This window comes from Callithrix jacchus, chromosome 6 (assembly GCF_049354715.1).
Source record: "Callithrix jacchus isolate 240 chromosome 6, calJac240_pri, whole genome shotgun sequence".
Classification (NCBI taxonomy): Eukaryota; Metazoa; Chordata; class Mammalia; order Primates; family Cebidae; genus Callithrix; species Callithrix jacchus.
Window position 1 is genome coordinate 30,007,487 of NC_133507.1, and position 12,128 is coordinate 30,019,614.

Consider the following 12,128-nt stretch of genomic DNA (forward strand, 5'->3'; position numbering starts at 1 on the left):
ACAGGCCAGGTGAGGTGGCTCATGCCTGTAATCCCAGCACCTTGGGACACTGAGGTAGGTGGATCATGAGGTCAGGAGTTCAAGACCAGCCTGGCCAAGATGATGAAACCCTATCTCCGCTAAAAATACAAAAATTAGTCTGTGAGGTGGCAGGCACCTGTAATCCCAGCTACTCAGGAGGCTGAGGCAGGAGAATTGCTTCAACCCAGGAAGTGGAGGTTGCAGTGAGCTGGGATGGCGCCACTGCACTCCAGCCTGGGCAACAAGAGCGAAGCTGAGTCTCAAAAAAAAAAAAAAAAGAAAACGTAGAAAATTACAACTAAGACTATGATCAACAACTAGGTAGGGATGTAAAAGGGGGCATAATTTAGAATTATATACTTTGAGCAGTTTGAACAAGTTCTCTTAGAAGGAACTGGTGAACTGGCAGATAAAATGTATTCAGTGATCCATGGTATGGAGCAGAAAAGTTGAGTAGATCCTTTTCTCTGATAAGCAGTTTCCCCCTTCTGGAGACTCTTTTTTACAACCGGAACAGGAAACCTGAATAGCTGTGGTTGAAACTGAAGGCAGCATTTCATTCATGCCAGATGATGCCAGGGAAAGCTGAACATCTGCAGTCAACTGTGAAGCTATAAAAACAGAAGAGGGAGAAATAAATATTGGTATTACACAAAATTAAGTAGGCATTCTTTTATTTTCTTTCTTTTTTTAGAGACAGGGTCTTGCTCTGTTGCCCTCTTTTGCACTCTAAGGAGTGTAGTGCTATGATCATGGCTCGCTGCAGCCTTGACACCCCGTACTCAAGAGATCTTCCCGCCACCCTGTGCGGTGGTTCATGCCTGTAATCCCAGCACTTTGGGAGGCTGAGGCGAGTGGATTACCTGAGGCCAAGAGATCAAAACCAGCCTGGCCAATGTGGTGAAACTCCATCTCTATTAAAAATACAAAATTAGCTGGGTGTTGTGGCGCGTGCCTGTGATCCCAGCTGCTTGGGAGGCTGAGGCAAGAGAATCACTTGAACCCTGGAGGTGGAGGTTGCAGTGAGCCAAGACTGTGCCACTGCATTCCAGCCTGGGCAACGGAGCGAGACACTGTCTAAAAAAAAAAAAGAGATCCTCCTGCCTCAGCCTCTCAAGTAGCTAGGACTATAGGCATGCCTCACTGCACACACCTGGTTAATTTTTAAATTTTCTGTAGAAAATCCACTATGTTGCCCAGGCTGGTCTCAAATGCCTACCCTCAAGCAATCCTCCCACCTTGGTCTCCCAAAATGTTAGGATTACAGGTGTGAGCCACCATGCCCAGCCACTTTCATTTTCTTTCTTTCTTTTTTGAAAGTGAAGTGGTGCAATCTCGGCTCACCACAACCTCCGCGTCCTGGGTTCAAGTGATTCTCCTGCCTTTGCCTCCCAAGTAGCTGGACTACAGGCTCATGCCACCATGCTCGGCTAATTTTTCTTTGGATTTTTAGTAGAGATGGGGTTTCATTATGTTGGCCAGGCTGGTCTCGACCTCCTGATCTTGTGATCCACCTGCCTTGGCCTCCCAAAGTGTTTGGGATTACAGGCATGAGCCACCATGCCCAGCCTCTCTTTCATTTTCTTACAGGTTACTTCTCCTGGACTTGAAATCCAACAGAGAGCAATATTCAAAGTCATTACAAAAGAATGAATTAGCTATCATACTGGTCTGAATAAACATGACTAACTTAAATAATTCTATTACCATTCTCTGAAAACACAGAGTTTATTTTCAGTTCATTCTCCTGAGTTCTGGACTGTTGGGTGTGACAAAACTCCTGAAAAGAAAAAAAAAAAAAGAATTAAAAAAATGAATACAGTTAATTTAAGACAACCAGTCATTCAACAGAAAATGATAAATTGTGGTCAGGTCTGGTCAATGAATTGTATAACTGAACTGAACCAAAATACATAAAGGTATGCACTACCATTTTGGTGCTCTTTAGCTGACAACACCAATCACCCAATACATGGTTTTCTATGGTATCCAGGTATGACTTCAGAATCTTTGTCAACAAAATCCCTTAATTCACTACCAATAGTAAGCAGACATATTGAATTGCAACTATTTTCACTAACTGTTTTACTTTTTTTTTTTTGGGACTGATCTCACTGTCACCCAGGAGTGTAGTGACGCGATCTCAGCTCACTCCAACCTCCTACTTTCAGGTTCAAGTGATTCTCATGCCTCAGCCTCCCAAATAGCTGGGATTATAAGTGCATTCTGCCATGCCTGGATAATTTTTGAATATTTAGTAAAGACGGAGTTTCACCATGTTGCCCACAATCTTGAACTGGCCTCAAGTGATAAGCCTGTCTTGGCCTCCCAAAGTGCTGGGATTACAGGCATGAGCCACTGTGCCTGGCCTTCCCTGCTTATTCTAGTAATTAACAGCTAATCGTCTTCATAAAGACCTTAAACCCAGAAATTGTCTATTGGGCAGAATGATTTTTACAAGAGACAATTTTTTCAGAGCAGCAGGCAATTTCATAGCCACCATATCCAAACTTGATCTATGCCTGAATGTCCGTGGAATGAAGAAGCAGTAGATAGTTCCTACATGAGTAACGTTCCCCAGTAAACTCAATGGTAATCAACTCAATGGTAAGCACACCCTTATTTAATATTAATCTACTTTAGGCTACTTCTAAATATACTTCTACAAATAAATTATTCGTTTTAGTGATCTACTTTTTCTTTCATTCGAAATTTCAGCTGGTTGTTCATACAGAAACATTCTTTTTTCTTTTTAAGAGAAAGGGTCTCACTTCGTCATCCAGGCTGGAGTGCAATGGCATGATGATAACGCACTGCTTCCTTGAATTCCTGGGCTCAAGCAATCCTCCCACCTTAGCCTCCCATGTAGCTGAGACTACAGTCATGTGCCACTATGCCTGGCTAATTTTTTTTTTTTTTTTTTTGAGATAAAGTCTTGCTCTGTCACTCAGGCTGGAGTGCAGTGGCACAATCTCGGCTCACTGCAACCTCTGCCTCTCAGGTTCAAGCAATTCTGTGCCTCAGCCTCCAGAGTAGCTGGCATTACAGCTGCCTGCCACCATACCTGGCTAATTTTTTATTTTTAGTAGAGATGAGGTCTCACCATTTTGGACAGGCTGGTGTTGAACTCGTGACCTTGTAATCAACCAGCCTTGGCCTCCAAAAGTGCTGGGATTACAGGCATGAACCACCATGCCTGACCAATTTTTGTATTTTTTTTATAGAGACAGGGTCTTATCATCCGGTTGGTCTCAAATTCCTTGGTTCGAGTGATCCTCCCGCCTTGGCCTCCCAAAGTTCTGGGATTACAGGTGTGAGCCACTGTGCCCAGCCATATATACAAACATTCTAAGGAATGTTTTCCCTACTTAAACTATATTCACAGCTCAAGTCAGTTCATCCTTCATAGGTTATTTGGTAAGTGCTATGTCTAAAAAAGTTTTTAAAAATTTACATATAAAATTAATTCAGATTAAAAAATTATAATTTGTATTGTTTCAAGTTAAGAAAAACAGAAATAAAAATGTGTTAGCCTTCTCTGGAAATAGACTCTATAAAAAAAAAGTGTTAACCTTAGCTAGGCTCATAAAACCCTAAACAATCCTTTTACTCACACAAAAACCCAATTCCAAACAGTCCATTCTTTCCTGAAATCATTTTCTTATATATACTTGTAATGGCACTTAACACCGTATACTTTGTATTATTTAATTAACTGCTTCGTAGGAGATAAGGATCTGAGTTTTTCAATTAATAATTTCAGCTCCTTTGTAACTAAAAGTTATAGTTAAATGCTGCTCTATGGAAATAATGGAAATAACAAAAAATATTTACTTCAACATTGTCGGCTTCTGCCTTAATTTCATCTAGCAGCCCTGGCTGTGATGCCTCTGCCTTGTCACATTCACCATCTAACAATGGTTCTTTCATTTCAGTATCTGATGCAAAGGAATCCTCCAGTTCCAAACTAATGGATTTATTCCTGAAAAACAGTTTCCAGATTCCTAAAATAAAAGATTGATAGAGTTTGATTTTAAAATTAGTCTTTCTAAATATGGTAATTTTCTAGTACCACAAAAGGGTCTTTAGACAGCTTCAAATCAAGGTTCCTTCACTGTAAAAATACTGGCTTCTTTCCTGTCATCCATTTTTCAATATAGTTTTGTTCTACTCTTCTCTGGTAGTTACTATCAACTCTGTGCTTTCTTCTGGAAATAGTCTCCATTTCTGTTCCCCCAAGCCCCTGAATACAGTACAAAACCACCAAAACTTACAAGTTTATTTTTAACTTTTCAATAGTAGAAAATGTAAAGTTTTTGGTTGGGGTATGGTTGCTCACACCTATAATCCCAGCACTTTGAAAGGCCAAGGCAGGTGGATCACTTGAGGTCAGGAGTTTGAGACCAGTCTGGCCAACATGGCAAAAGCCCATCTTTACTAAAAATATAAAAATTAGCTGGGCATGGTGACACATGCCTGTAATCCCAGCTACTCAGGAGGCCAAGGCATGAGAATCACTTGAACCTGGGAGATGGAGGTTGCAGTGAACAGAGTGAACTGCACTCCAGCCTGGGTGACAGAGTGAGACTGTGTCTCAACAAACAAAAAGAAAGAAAATGTAAAGCTTTCTATCCGAGGTTAACTCAATCTATCCTCACTATTCCTCCCTGCCCTCCAGTTATCCTTCTCATTTGCTTAATTCCTCTTCCCCTCCTATTGGTTCCAGGACATAAGCATTTAAAAACATTCTAGAATCTAAAGCTATCCACCCTCTCTGACCACCCCTTTGCATCTCCCCTTTCCTCATTCTTGAAATTCCTTTGATTTTTCTTGCTCTAAGATCTCCTATTTCTCATTTTACCTTTTTCCCAGTCTTTTTCACATATACTTATTTTACCTGCTTTTAAAATGTTTGTTCCTCAAAAGCACAATTCCTCAATACTCTTCTCGCCTGCTCTATGATCTTGAACTCCTGGCTTTAAAAAAATAACCCAGTTGGCCAGGCACAGTGGCACATGTTTGTAATCCCAGCACTTTGGGAGGCGGAAGCGGGTGCATCACCTGAGGTCAGAAGTTCAAAACCAGCCTGGTCAACATGCTGAAACCCTGTCTCTACTAAAAATACGAAAAATTAGCCAGGTGTGTTGGTACGAGCCTGTAATCCCAGCTACTTAGTAGGGTGTGAGAGAAGAATCGCTTGAACCTGGGAGGCTGAGGTTGCAGTGGGCCAAGATGATACCACTGCACTCCAGCCTGGGCAACAGAACAAGACTCTGTCTCAAAAAAAAAGAAAAAAAAAAAAAAGAACCTGTTGGCCAGGTGCAGTAGCTCATGCCTGTAATCCCAGCACTTTGGGAGTCAGAGGTGGTAGATGACCTGCGGTTAGGAGTTTGAGACCAGCCTGGCCAACAGGGTGAAACCCCATCTCTACTAAAAATATTTTAAAAATTAGCCAGGTGTGGTGGTGCATGCCTGTGATCCCAGCTACTCAGAAGGTTGAGGCAAGAGAATCACTTGAACTCGTGAGGCGGAGGTTGCACCACTGCACTCCAGCCTGGGCAACAGAGACTGTCACAAATAAACAAAAAATCAAGTCTTTTTTTTTTTGAGAAAAGATCTCATTCTGTCACCCAGGCAGTGGTATTATATCAGTTCACTGCAGCCTCGCCATTCTGGGATCAAGCAATTCTCCCACCTTAGTCTCCTGAGTAGCTGGGACCACAGGCATATGCCACCATGCCCACCTAATTTCTTTTTTTTTGTAGAGAAGGGGTCTTACCATGTTGTCCAGGCTGATCTTGATCTCCTGGGCTCAAGTGATCCTCTCATCTCAGCTTCCCAAAGTGCTGGAATGATGGGTGTGAGCCGCCGTGCCTGGCCTATGATCACAGCCTCGTATTCGACTATCACCTATGGGCTGCTATTCCCTTGCATTCCTAAACTGTGGCCCATATACCCAATTCTCTATTAAATATCTCCAATTGAATGTTGAATCCCCACAGGTCCCTCAAACTCAAAGGGTTTGAACTCTGGTCTCAAGCAATCCTCTTGCCTCAGTAAAATGATATTCTTTTATTACCCCCCACAAACCTGCTTTACAGATATTCCCTTTTTTTGTAAATGGCAATGTCATATACCTTACTTCCCATGCCAGAAATCTAGGATTAACCTGGAATTCTTCTCCCTAAATCGAATCATGAAATTAGATCACTCTACCTTTCACATAAGTCTTAAGTCTATTTTCCCATCATACATCATGCCTGCTTCACCTTACTACCCAAATCAATAGATTGTTTTTTGGTCAATAGGCAGTTAAAATCCAAACTCACAATATACAACACTGTTTTGCATTCAGGCTTTATAAAAATTCCATTTTATAATTTTTGAGGAACTACAAGAGGAAGGTCTCTTTTTCAAAGACAGAATGGTTCCTTGTGTTCTTCTTTTTCCTTGACTGATGCCTACTTTCCACTTTCCTAGTAGCTGCGTCAACTCTGATTCTAAATCCTTTGGAACTCGTTTCCTTCCTGCTACCCTAGCTTGGCTTCAGAGTGCTTTGCTTCCTGTCTCCTAGATCCCCCGTTTTGATCAACCCCAAGACAAACATCTACTCTTAAAAAAAGCCAGGCACAGTGGCTTATGCCTGTAATCCCAGCACTTTTGGGGGCCGAGGCAGGCGGATCAAGAGATTGAGACCATCCTGGCCAACATGGTGAAACCCCATCCCTACCACAAAAAAATACAAAAATTAGCTGGGTGTGGTGGCACATGCCTGTAGTCCCAGCTACTCTGGAGGCTGAAGCAGGAGAATCTCTTGAACCCAGGAGGAAGAGGTGCAGTGAGCCAAGATTAAGCCACTGCACTCCAGCCTGGCAACAGAGTGACACTCCGTCTCAAAAAAAAAAAAAAAAAAAAAAGAGGGGGAGGGCTTACAACTAATTATTATGGAGGGCAGATAATAACTAACACAAATGTGGAGAAGTTGAAGTTCTTACAGGATCACTTAGAATAATGGGATCCAAAAAAGAAAAAAAAAAACAAAAAACCTCTTGCAGAAGTAATTCCAGGACTATGGTTTTATTCTGGGTGAGTACATGAAAGACCTAAATAATTCTGTCAGTATTTTTTATTTTGGGGACTGGGGCTCAACCACTTTCCCTCATTTCTTTTCTTTTCTTTTCTTTTTTTTTTTTTTTTTTGAGACGAAGTTTCACTCTTGTTATGGAGGCTGGAGTGCAATGGGGCGATCTCGGCTCACCCCAACCTCTGCCTCCTGGGTTCAGGCAGTTCTGCTGCCTCAGCCTCCTGAGTAGCTGGGATTACAGGCACGTGCCACCATGCCCAGCTAATTTTTTTGTGTGTATTTTTAGTAGAGATGGGGTTTTGCCATGTTGACCAGAATGGTCTCAATCTCTTGACCTCGTGATCCACCCACCTCGGCCTCCCAAAGTGCTGGAATTACAGGCTTGAGCCACTGTGCCTGGCCCTTTCCCTCATTTCTATCTTTAATTCAGCTTTTGTTGAAAGTTCCTGTCCCCGGCCAGGCACGGTGGCTCACGCCTGTAATCCTAGCACTTTGGGAGGCCGAGGTGGGTGGATCATGAGGTCAAGAGATCGAGACCATCCTGGTCAACATGGTGATACCCCGTCTCTACTGAAAACACACACACAAAAATTAGCTGGGCATGGTGGCACGTGCCTGTAATCCCAGCTACTCAGGAGGCTGAGGCAGGAGAACTGCCTGAACCCAGGAGGCAGAGGTTGCGGTGAGCTGAGATGGCGCCATTGCACTCCAGCTTGGGTAACAAGAGCGAAACTCCATCTCATAAAAAAAAAAGAAAGAAAGAAAGTTCCTGTCCCAATGCAGGAAGTTAAATGAGGCCTGAGTACAAGTGCAATAAATAGTTCTTACAGCCTCTGTCCAGCCCATTTGAGCGTTATATACAAGCAAAGCAAAAATCACTAAAAATTAACTATCTGTCATTAGGTAGATTTTCTTCACCTAAAAGTAAATATGCCATGCAAGTCTAAACATCAATTAAATACAAAGCACTGAGGGCTGGGCACAGTGGCTCACACCTGTAATCCCAGCATGTGGGAGGCTGAGGTGGATGAGACTAGCCTGGCCAAATGGTGAAACCCCATCTCTACTAAAGATACAAAAAATTAGTTGGGTGTGGTGGTGGGTGCCTATAATCTCAGCTACTCAGGAGGATGAGGCAGGAGAATTGCTTGAACCCAGGCAGTGGAGGCTGCAGTGAGTCAAGATTGTGCCATTGCACTCCAGCCTAGGTGACAAGGCAAGACTCTGTCTCAAAACAAACAAACAAAAAAACTAAGCACCGAGTTTTGTGCAGTGGCATTATCATAGCCAATGAGGTTTACAGGCGGTACAATTATTGCTATTTGGATAAAACAAAATAAAATAAAACAAAGCACCTATGAGCTTTGGCATCTTGCAACCCCTTCAAATGTGTCATCACACAAACAGAAAAAGAATGGAGGCTGGGTGTGGTGGCTCATGCCTGTAATCCCAGCACTTTTGGGAGGCTGAGGTGGGCGGATCATGAGGTCAGGAGTTCGAGACCAGCCTAGCCAATATGTTGAAATCCCATCTTTACTAAAAATACAAAAGTTAGTAATCCCAGCACTTTGGGAGGCCGAGGCGGGTGGATCACGAGGTCAAAAGATCGAGACCATCCTGGTCAACATGGTGAAACCCCGTTTCTACTAAAAATACAAAACATTAGCTGGGCACGGTGGCGCGTGCCTGTAATCCCAGCTACTCAGGAGGCTGAGGCAGGAGAATTGCCTGAACTCAGGAGGCAGAGGTTGCGGTGAGCCGAGATTGCGCCATTGCACTCCAGCCTGGGTAGCAAGAGTGAAACTGTCTCAAAATAAAAATAAAAATAAATAAATAAATAAATATTAAAAAAATACAAAAGTTAACTGGGGACAGTAACTGTATCAAAAAAAAAAAAAAAGCCAGTAATCCTAGCTACTCGGGAGGCCAAAGCAGGAGAACCATTTGAACCCAGGAGGCAGAGGTTGCAGTAAGCCGAGATCGCACCATTGCACTCCAGCCTGGGTAACAAGAGCGAAACTACACACAGACACACACACATACAAATTAGCTGGGCATGGTGGTGTGCACCTGTAGTCCCAGCGACTCTGGAGGCTGAGGCAAGAGAACTGCTTGAACCCAGGAGGAGAGGGTTGTGGTGAGCCGAGATTGCGCCATAGCACTCCAGCCTGGGTAACAAGGGCGAAACTTGGTCTCTAATTAAATAAATACTACAAAAATTAGCTGGGCATGGTGGTGCGTGCCTCTAGTCCCAGCTACTTGGGAGGCTGAGGGAAGAGAATTGCTTGAACCCAGGAGGCGAAGGTTGCGGGGAGCCGAGATTGCACCATTGCACTCCAGCCTGGGTAACAGGAGCAAAACTCCGTTTGAAAAAAAATGAAAAATACAAAAAGTAGCTGGGCATGGTGGCGCGCGCCTGCAGTCCCAGGTACTCGGGAGGCTGAGGCAAGAGAATTGCTTGAACCCAGGAGGCGGAGGTTGCAGTGAGCCGAGATCGCACCATTGCACTCCAGCCTGGGTAAAAAGAGCGAAACTCCGTCTCAAAAAAAAACAAACAGACACACACACACACACAAATTAGCTGGGCATGGTGGTGCGCACCTGTAGTCCCAGCTACTCGGTAGGCTGAGGCAAGAGAATTGCTTGAACCCAGGAGACGGAGGTTGCGGTGAGCCGAGATTGCGCCATGGCACTCCAGCCTGGGTTACAAGAGCGAAACTCAGTCTCAAAAAAAAACTACAAAACTTAGCTGGGCATAGTGGCACTTGCCTGTAGTCCCAGCTACTCAGCAGGCTGAGGCAAGACAATTGCTTGAACACAGCAGGTGGAGGTTGCTGTGAGCCGAGATCGCGCCATTGCACTCCAGCCTGGGCAAAAAGAAAGAAACTCCATCTAAAAATAAAAATACAAAAAAAAAAAAAAAAAACAAAAATACCTGGGCATGGTGGCGCGCATGTGTAGTCCGAGGTACTTGGGAGGCTGAGGCAAGAGAATTGCTTGAACCCAGGAGGCCGAGGTTGCGGAGAGCCAAGATCGCACCATTGCACTCCAGTCTGGGTAACAAGAGCGAAACTCCGTCTCGGAAAAAAAAAAAAAAAAAAAAAAAACACAAATTAGCAGGGCATGGTGGCACGCGCCTGTAGTCCCGGCTACTCGGGAGGCTGAGGCAAGAGAATTGCTTGAACCCAGGAAGCGGAGGTTTCCATGAGTCGAGATCGCACCATTGCACTCCAGCCTGAGTAACAGGAGCAAATCTCCATCTCAAAAAAATAAAAAATACAAAAATTAGCTGGGCCTGGTGGCCCGCGCCTCTAGTCCCAGCTACTCGGGAGGCTGAGGCAAGAGAATTGCTTGAACCCAGGAGGTGAAGGTTGCGGGGAGCCGAGATCGCGCCATTGTACTCCAGCCTGGGTAACAAGAGCAAAACTCCGTCTGAAAAAAAATGAAAAATACAAAAAGTAGCTGGGCATGGTGGTGCGCACCTCTAGTCCCAGCTACTCCGGAGGCTCAGGCAAGAGAATTGCTTGAACCCAGGAGGTGGAGGTTGTCGTGAGCCGAGATTACGCCATTGCACTCCAGCTTGGGTAACCAGAGCAAAACTCCATCTCAAAAAAAAAATACAAAATACAAAAATTAGCTGGGCCTGGTGGCCCGCACCTGTAGTCCCAGCTACTCAGGAGGCTGAGGCAAGAGAATTGCTTGAACCCAGGAGACTGGGGTTGCGGTGAGCCGAGATTGCGCCATTGCACTCCAGTCTAGGTTACAAGGCAAAACTCAGTCTCACAAAAAAAACTACAAAACTTACCTGGGCATGGTGGCACTCGCCTGTAGTCCCAGCTACTAGGGATGCTGAGGCAAGACAATTGCTTAAACACAGTAGGTGGAGGTTGCCGTGAGCCGAGATCGCGCTATTGCACTCCAGCCTGGGTAACAAGAGCGAAACTCTGTCTCAAGAAAAAAAAAAAAAAAAGTATAATTGGATTGCCTGTAACACAAATGATAAATGTATGGGGTGACAGATACCCCATTTACCCTGATGTGATTATTATTTTATTTATTTATTCTTTGAGATGGAATCTTGCTCTGTAGCCCAGGCTGGAGTGCAGTGGTACGATCTTGGCTCACTGCAACCTCTGCTTCCTGTTCCCAGTTCCAGCAATTCTCCTTCCTCAGCCTCCCTAGTAGCTGGGATTACAGGCGCACCATCATACCCAGCTAATCTTTGTATTTTTAGTAGAGTTGGGGTTTCACTATGTTGGTCTCGAACTCCCGACCTCATTATCCACCCACCTTGGCCTCCCAAAGTTCTGGAATTACAGGGATGAGCCACCATGCCCAGCCTATCCTGATGTGATTGTTATGCATTGCATGCCTGTTTCAAAAGATATCCCGGGCTAGGCACAGTGGTTCATGCCTATAATCCCAGCACTTTGGGAGGCTGAGGTGGGCAGATCACCTTAGGTCAGGAGTTCAACACCAGCCTGGCCAACATGGTGTGAAACCCTGTCTCTACTAAAAACATACAAAAATTATTTAGCACTTTGGGAGGTTGAGCCAGGCAGATCATGAGATTGAGTCCATCCTGGCCAACATGGTGAAACCCCGTCTCTACTAAAAATACAAAAATTAGCTGGCCGTGGTGGCATGTGCCTGTAATCCCAGCTACTCAGGAGGCTGAGACAAAAGACTCACTTGAAACCAAGAGGCAGAGGTTGCAGTGAGCCAAGATCGTGTCACTGTAGTACAGCCTGGGTGACAGAGTGAGACTGTCTAAAAAATATATATATATAATGTCACACACACACACACATATACATACACACACACACACACACACTCCTACAATGAACCCACAAAAATTCAAAATGAAAAATACATCAATGAAAAATGGCAAATTCTGAAAACGGTGAAACCATGAAGTTAGAAGTATTGCCAGCAATGATACAGTGGTGAACACTTAACAGAAGGAGCAGGAACAAATGGTTATATACAGCAGAATAATCAGTCATCTACCAATCACTAC

The 12,128-nt window shown here is 44.2% G+C and overlaps 1 pseudogene across 1 annotated transcript in view; it reads right to left on the reverse strand.

The window, feature by feature from the left end:
- Positions 1–12,128, reverse strand: part of LOC100413319 (zinc finger MYM-type protein 1 pseudogene) — a 36,648-nt pseudogene that overhangs the window by 17,488 nt on the left and 7,032 nt on the right. The window contains exons 2-4 of the transcript XR_013518808.1: positions 10,911–11,049; positions 1,729–1,801; positions 382–632 (exon numbers count right to left, since the gene is read on the reverse strand). The product of XR_013518808.1 is annotated as a zinc finger MYM-type protein 1 pseudogene (transcript). The remainder of the gene's footprint in view (positions 1–381; positions 633–1,728; positions 1,802–10,910; positions 11,050–12,128) is intronic.